The 7,561-nt window shown below is 39.3% G+C and overlaps 1 pseudogene; it reads right to left on the bottom strand.

The window, feature by feature from the left end:
• Window positions 1–6,029: 6,029 nt before the first annotated feature.
• On the bottom strand, window positions 6,030–7,086 carry LOC110307550 (glyceraldehyde-3-phosphate dehydrogenase pseudogene; annotated as a pseudogene).
• Window positions 7,087–7,561: the final 475 nt, after the last annotated feature.

Here is a 7,561-nt window from a genome sequence, read left to right as displayed (position 1 = left end):
AGGTGGAGAAATTTTCTTGATCAATGACAGATGAGAGAAGGTGCAGGCCACTGTTGGAGATGCTGCCGCTGGACAAGTGGACTTAGGTTTTATAGTTTGAAAAACAAGGGCAAGCTGAGAGAGACATGAGATCAACCTAGTAAACAGAGTTCCTCCATGGCTTCTGCTTCAGTTCCTGCCTGTGTTTCCTATCTTAAGTATTAGACTTGTAGATTTTTAGATTTGCTTTTGTCTGACTGTAACTGATCCCTGGTTCCCCTCTCTTGGAATAAGAGATAGCTTGGTTTTCATTGTGCAAGAAGTATCCGTTGAGAAACTTTAGACTTTTAAAGAGATATTGAATATTAAAGAATTGAAATTTAAAGTTGAATTTTTAAAGACCACGGGGCTTTTACAAGTTGGACTGCAGTTTATATTGTGGTATGAGTATTAGCAACAAGTCTTGAGGGTAAACAGAGAAGGAAAAAGTTATGATTTAATAGGGATGTGCTTTTGTGTCATGGTAACAAGGTGTCAACTATGTTAGTCATCTTTTTGTAAATTTGACAAAAACAAAGGTGATTCAAGAAGAGAGAACCTCAATCATGAAAATACATCCATCACATTGGCCTCTAGGTAGGTCTCTAGGACATTTTCCCTGAATTGTGACTGATGTGTAATGTACCCAGCATACAGTAGGTGGTGCCATAACCGAGCAGGTAGACTTGGATGTATAAGAAAGCAACCTGAACAAGCATGGGGTGCAAGCCAGTAAGCAGCAGTACTAAATGGTCTCTGCTTCAGTTCCTGACTCCAGGTTCCTGCCTTGAGTGCCTTCTCTGACTTCTCATCTTCTCATGATAGAATATAAGGTGTAAAATGAAGAAAACCCCTTTCCCACAAAAACAAATTTTGTTCATTTATTTGTTGAGAAAAAGTCTCTCATGAGCCTGGGGTCCACCAAGTAGGCTGGGCCAGCTGGCCAGTGAGCTCCAGGGATCTGCCTGCCTCTACCTTCCCAAGTTAGGAATTATGAGTGCACTTGCTTTCTAGACCAGCTACTTTGTGTGAGTTCTAGGGGTAGGGTTCGACTGGGGTCATTATGCTTAAAAGGCAAATGGCTTACTAATAAGCTGTCTCCTCACACAAGCTATGTTTTCATTGTTCTTCGTTTGCTTTTGCTTTTTTTAATGTTTGTTTCTTTGTCATTTCAATGAAATTACAGGATGTTTAGACATACTTTGTATATTTTCTTAGTTTTTGAAGGTTAAAAATCAGTTTAATTAAAAGTTCTTTAATATGAGCTTATGTTCTTACAAGTTTGCATATACTTGAGAGTGATTGTAGAAAACAATCTGTCTGATAAATGCAGTAAAATCACCACCACATAATGAAGGAATTACTCACTCTGGTGAAGATGATCAATGGAAAAATGCTGATTGAAGACAGAGAAGTTGAACCAAACAAAATCCTCTTGCTGTATGCCAGAGAAGCTGTGGCAAAGGGAAGTCTAACCTGACTTTCTAAAGAGACCCCTGCTGTATCCAAAGATGAGTCAATCTGAATGCCTGTCAGGTCAACAGCCTGGGAAACCAGAATACCAGACTACTAGGTTGCAGCCAAATATCAGCCATTCTACTCTACACCTTGACTTTTCATCTTCAGTTGCCAGCAACCCAAAAGGGATTGGATAATGGTTGAGGGTAAGGTGAGTACAGAAGTTGGGTGGCTTGAGAGTTGCAGGTTGAATAGGAGTCTTCCTTTAGAATGATTCCTTATTGTCTTAACCTTTTGAGGCTATGTGATTGTTTAAATGTAACCAAGCTCCATTGCTTAAGATAATACGAGATGGTTTTGTTGTTGTGCTGAGAATGTTTTTCACACAGTGCCCTTCATAAGTTTTTTTTTACAAGCTATTTATGTAAAAAATTATAAGCAGCATAAAATTACATTTAATTATATATCATGTGTTTTTAGCATATTTGCTACAAAGGCAACTAAAAGAGAACTGTTTATACATTGACTTAGACAAAGGGCATCTAAAAAACAGCTGAATGATCTAGGAGATGATATACTGACATCAAAGGACCTGGTGAATTAAGCAATTTGTAGGTTTCCATGTGGTCCAAAGATGGTAGTCAAAAGTACTTAATTTTCTTCTGTTTCTTGTCTAATTAGAAAGAGCTTCTTTGTCCTGGCATATTCAATAGGAACCCCCATTTTCAGCATTCTGCAGTCCACCTGTGAAACTATCTGTGAACAGGAACGTTGACTGCTGAACACAGCTCAGATGTCCAAGAACAATATCTCATTCCCTGGAGCCATGTAGGCACGAAAAGGATATCATAAGGAAATGATTAATGAATTCCAGATACATAGCAACAATGCCTGCACAAATCCTCACAGAAGTTTTGGAGATGAGATGATAATACCCTACTTTTGACATGGCAAAATTTTCCTGTGACAGTTTGTGTGTAATGATTTGAAGTTCCAATCCATAGCCTTTCTAACTACATCTTATTTTACTACATACCTATGATACTACATCATCAGATAACCACAAGGTTATCTGATCTACTCCAAGATTTTCTGGTTCACATTATTTGTGTTGTAAAAGAACATAGTAAGAAGTGTAAGACCTCAAAAGGATAAATAAATAACTTCATCTTCTAGGAACTGAATCTCTTATCAAACATAGATGAAAGGAGTTTTATCTGAAATGTGGAAACTTTAACAAGGTTCTTTCATTTCTGCTTGTGGAAAACTCAGAAGAAATACATGAATCTCTAGGGCAAAGCTCTTGCTGATCTTAGTTAAAGTTGTCTAATAATCTCAAAGGCCACATGCCACAGTTATACTTTATTATTTAATTCTGTTTGGACTGCATGTGGCAAGGTGTACAGCTTGATATGTCAAAAAGGAGTTTCTTAACTGCCAGACTGACTGGAGAATTTGAGAGCTCTTAGCATCATGAATGGAACCTATTACTTGAAAGAAAATATATTGCTGCAGGAATTTTACACTAGCACATTAGAACAAATTGTTGTCTCGGGCATTGTAGTTAAGTAAGAGTGCTTGGCTGTTAGAATAGATATTCCAGGGCAATGAGCTCAGGAACACCCACTGCTGAGGGCCTGTACCTTGGTGAGACTCCTTTGGGGAAAACGTAACAGAACAAATTAAGCTCATGGTATAATGGCATATCCTCTAACCCATTTCTTATTTTAGAAATGCTTAAAATTATTAATTTACCTAAATACCATGGGAGACAGATGCTCAACATTTTGCTAATTGCCCAAAGAGTTGTATTCTAAAGCTGGAAACCCCAGGTGGTCCCACCTCAATTCTGAATGGCAAGAGAAGTGCTGTGGCTGTTCCCTTCAATTACCCAGCAGAACTCAGAGAAAGGGAGAGATGCTTGATCACTTTTTTACTACCTAGCTCTCCATTACTTCTTCAGGATCATGTCAAACAAGATTCAAACTGACTGGCTGAACAATGTCAGCAGGGCTTTTAGAAAAAAAAAAAGCAGAAATGATTCTTTTATATTTAACAACGTCCTCGCAGCTGAGTTTCTGAATTGACACTTAAGTGAGGGTATGGGAGCCTATAACATAAATAGAATTCCAAGGCTTAGTTTAGTCAAATCTCTGTCAAGTGGAGTCCCATTTCTTACTTTTAAATCCCCCTTTTCTTCCCAATAAGAAAGATTTGGAAGAAAGAGGCCTGGCTGTAGGTCATAACTCCTATATAAATGTTATTATGAATGTTGTTCCTTTAAATCTGGAAAACTGGAAAAATCGTAGATATAAAACTCTGCAGAAAATGGAGATTTTTGTCCTGCATCTATAGGCAAGCTGCAACTACCTTGAAATGTAAAAGTCTTCAGGAACTCAAAGTCTTTAGGGCCTCTAAAACTAATACCCTTTTAGAGACACTGACATATTTACTGAAAAATATAACACCAAAAATAAAGTTCTTTGCCTTGCTTTACACCCTGGAGTGTGATAAATTTTGGGGGCAGTGGAATAAGCCAGTCCTTGGTTCCTGAGAGGATTAAGCTCAGCATCAAATGTCATTGCAATTTTAGTACTCAATCTTTTGGCCTTTGGAGTAACCATTTGTTTTGTAGAGTACATGATGTAAACTCCTCTGAAATGTTATTAATACATTTAACCACTTCCTATAATTATTTCAATCATGTAAAGAACATTCTTGTTTTCAAAGATTGCCATTCCGGTAAGGGACAATTTACAGCCAACATGTAACTCAACAGGAAGCCAAGAGAGCAATCACCAGAGGAAAGAGATACTCAGGCTTCTCCAAACTACCACATAAAAGGATTTCTTGGGAGTTAAATACAGTAACAAAAGGACATAGGATTAGTCATACTGGATTGGATGCCTTAGCCCACTATTCTTTCTCTGGAAAGGAAGTGCCTAATATTCTATAGAAAATAGGAAGGTTTTGCAATATATTTGGGGATATATTCCACTAGTTCCTTTTTTTTAAAGGGAAAGGTTTATAACATTTCTGTATAGAGAAAAATGGAAATGCATAAACTGAATTCAAAGTTCTAAAAGTAGCCAATATTTAGGTTCTATGTCTGTGAATATGGAATTCCTGTGCACAAGGAATGATCAGGTTATCATTTACTTCTATATTAAAGAATTATTTCCTTTTTGTTCAGTAATCATGGAATATCACAAAAGAACATATCTTCTCATTTTCATCATCTACTGTAAACTATCAAGTGTGATGATAGAATTCTCTCTTGTTTGTACAGTCTGTGCTAGCTTGGGGAGGAAAGGTTGCCCCACTTTGATTCCATCTCCCCAATATACAGACCTCTGTGGTATCCACTGGATTCCAATTTAATGTAGGTCCTGGGACATATCTTACAGAAAGGACCAGAAAAGAAGCTGAATACACCCACATGGTAAATTTAGAACACGGTTAAATGCTGCATGAAGTTCACAGGCACATAGCTTTCCTTGCTTGCTCTACTCTTTGGAAAATGATGAGTAAGTCCACCATAATGAAACTTATTTTATTAAAAAATTCCATCTCCATCACCCTGAGTGGCTAAAATGCTAAGCCTATGGTTGGCCTGTTGTTGGGCAACAACAACCTAGCAGCAATATATTTTCTTTTGAATTAAATTCAAAGACCATTAAAAAATCGAGGAGATGCATGCTTTACAAAAGTTTTTATGTCTGTTTTTGTTTAGTTTCTGAAGCATATCTGTATAACTGAACTTTTACCTTTCTAATTATGTCTGTATTTATTTTGTATTTCACAAATCCATGAGAAATTTGGCAGCATAAATTTTAAAAATATAAACATCTCTAAAACATGTTTGAAACAAATGCTCCTTTCAGTACCACTGAGTATCGAGGACTCTATAAATTCCGGTAATATTTAGGTGGAACAAACAGACCCCTTGAAATTTATTGTTGTCTGAAGTCTCTGATACCTAGGAGAAATGGCTTAGTGGTTTAGAGTGTACACTGCTCCTTATAAGCTTGATTCTCAAAGCCCATGTGAGGAAGCCCATAAGCACTTGTAATTCTAGATGCAGTTCATGCAGCATGCAAGTGTTTATGGCCATCTGCACCTATATGCATGTACCCACATGTGGATATAAACAAAAGAAAAATACATCTTAGAAAAAGACTTTTAAGATGGTGATCATCTGCACATCCTTTGCTCTTAACATCTTCCTGTCTCATTATCCAGGCCTCCATAATCTCCCCTTTCTTCTGCATTAGGTGCAGAGAAATACTTCGTCTACTCCCTTTTGTCTATTCATTGCTGTGATTTTGCTGTGTTAATTTTTTTGTGTGTGTGAATGCAGCAAACTTTATTTGTGGTATTCAAGAGAGTAGGGAGGGTTCTCTAGGCCCGTCCTGTTACTATGGGGGTCTGAGATGGAAATTGCTAGGGAGATGATCATTGTTGGGAGCCGAGTTGGGATAGGGACTCCTCAGCAACCGAGAGCATCCCTTCTGCTCTCAGTGTCTTTGCTGGGGTGGGTGGTCCAGGGTTTCTTACTCCTTGGAGACCATGTAGGCCATAAGGTCTACCACTCCATTGTTGTAGCTGTATTCATTGTCATAACAGGAAATGAGCTTTACAAAGTTGTCATTGAGAGCAACGCCAGCGCCAGCATCAAAGGTGGAAGAGTAGGAGTTGCTGTTGAAGTCTCAGGAGACAACCTGGTCCTCAGTGTAGCCCAGGATGCCCTTCAGTGGGCCCTCAGATGACTGTTTCACCACCTTCTTGATGTCATCATGCTTGGAAGGTTTCTCCAGGTAGCATGTCAGATTCACAATGGATACATTGAGGGCAGGAACATGGAAGGCCATGCCAGTGAGCTTCCCACTCAGCTCAGAGATGGACTTGCCATCTTGCACAGCCTTTGCAGCACCAGTGGATGCAGGGTTGATGTTATGGGCAGCCCCGCAGCCATCACTCCACAGCTTTCCAGAGGGGCCATCCACAATCTTCTGAGTGTCAGTAATGGCATGGACCATGGTCATGAGCCCTTCCATGATGCCAAAGTTGTCATGGATAACCTTGGACGGGGTTGGGGGGAGGGGGCTAAGCAGTTGGTGGTGCAGGATGCATTGTTAATAATCTTGTCAGTTGGTGGTGCAGGATGCATTGCTGACAATCTTGAGTGAGTTGTCATATTTCTCGTGGTTCACACCCATCACAAACATAGGGGCATCATCAGAAGGTGATGACCCTTGTGGACCCACCCTTCAAGTGGGCCCTGGCCTTCTCCATGTGGTGAAGATGCCAGTAAGTAGACTCTGTAATATACTCAACACCAGCTTCACCCTATTTGATTTTAGTGGGACCTCGCTCCTGGAAGATGGTGATGGGCTTCCTGTTGATGACAAGCTTCCCATTCTTAGCCTTGACTGTGCTGTTGAATTTGCCATGGGTGGAATCATACTGGAACATGTCAACCATGTAGTTGAGGTCAATGAAGGGGTCTTTGATGGCAACAATCTCTACTTTGCCAAGTGGAGAGCAGAAGGCAGCCCTGGTAACCAGGCACCTAATACGGCCAAATCCATTCACACTGACCTTCAACATTTTGTCTACTGGATGAGGCTGGCACTGCACAAGAAGATGCGGCTGTCTCTGGAACAGGAGCAGAGAGCCTGCTGTGTTAATTCTTAATCCATGATGAATATACCCATTCTTCAAGATGTCCTAAATAATAATCATTTCTTTCAGCAAAATCTCCAATTTGTTTTTCTGAACACTTGTTATTTTTACCATTAACAAATTTTTAAATTAGAGTGGGTTTTTTGTTTTGTTTTGTTTTGTTTTTTGTTTTTACTTATTTACTTATGCCATCTAGTTATTTGAACTCTGTACCTTACTTGGCAGGATTATATCTTAGACGAAATGTTCAAGCAGAAAGTATTGGGTATTCATCCAGTGTCCACAAAGGCCAGGGAGTTCAGGGGCTGCTCTACAGTGCAGCATTTGGAAGCTGACAGGTATGCCAGAGAATAGATAAACTTATTCATTGGCTCCTAAACGGAGCCTGATGAATGATATA

The sequence above is a fragment of the Mus caroli genome, unplaced genomic scaffold, assembly GCF_978045245.1.
Source record: "Mus caroli unplaced genomic scaffold, Mus_caroli_1 scaffold_15, whole genome shotgun sequence".
Lineage (NCBI taxonomy): Eukaryota > Metazoa > Chordata > Mammalia > Rodentia > Muridae > Mus > Mus caroli.
Note: the sequence above shows the minus strand (reverse complement) of the source record. Positions and strands in the feature narration are given on the sequence as shown.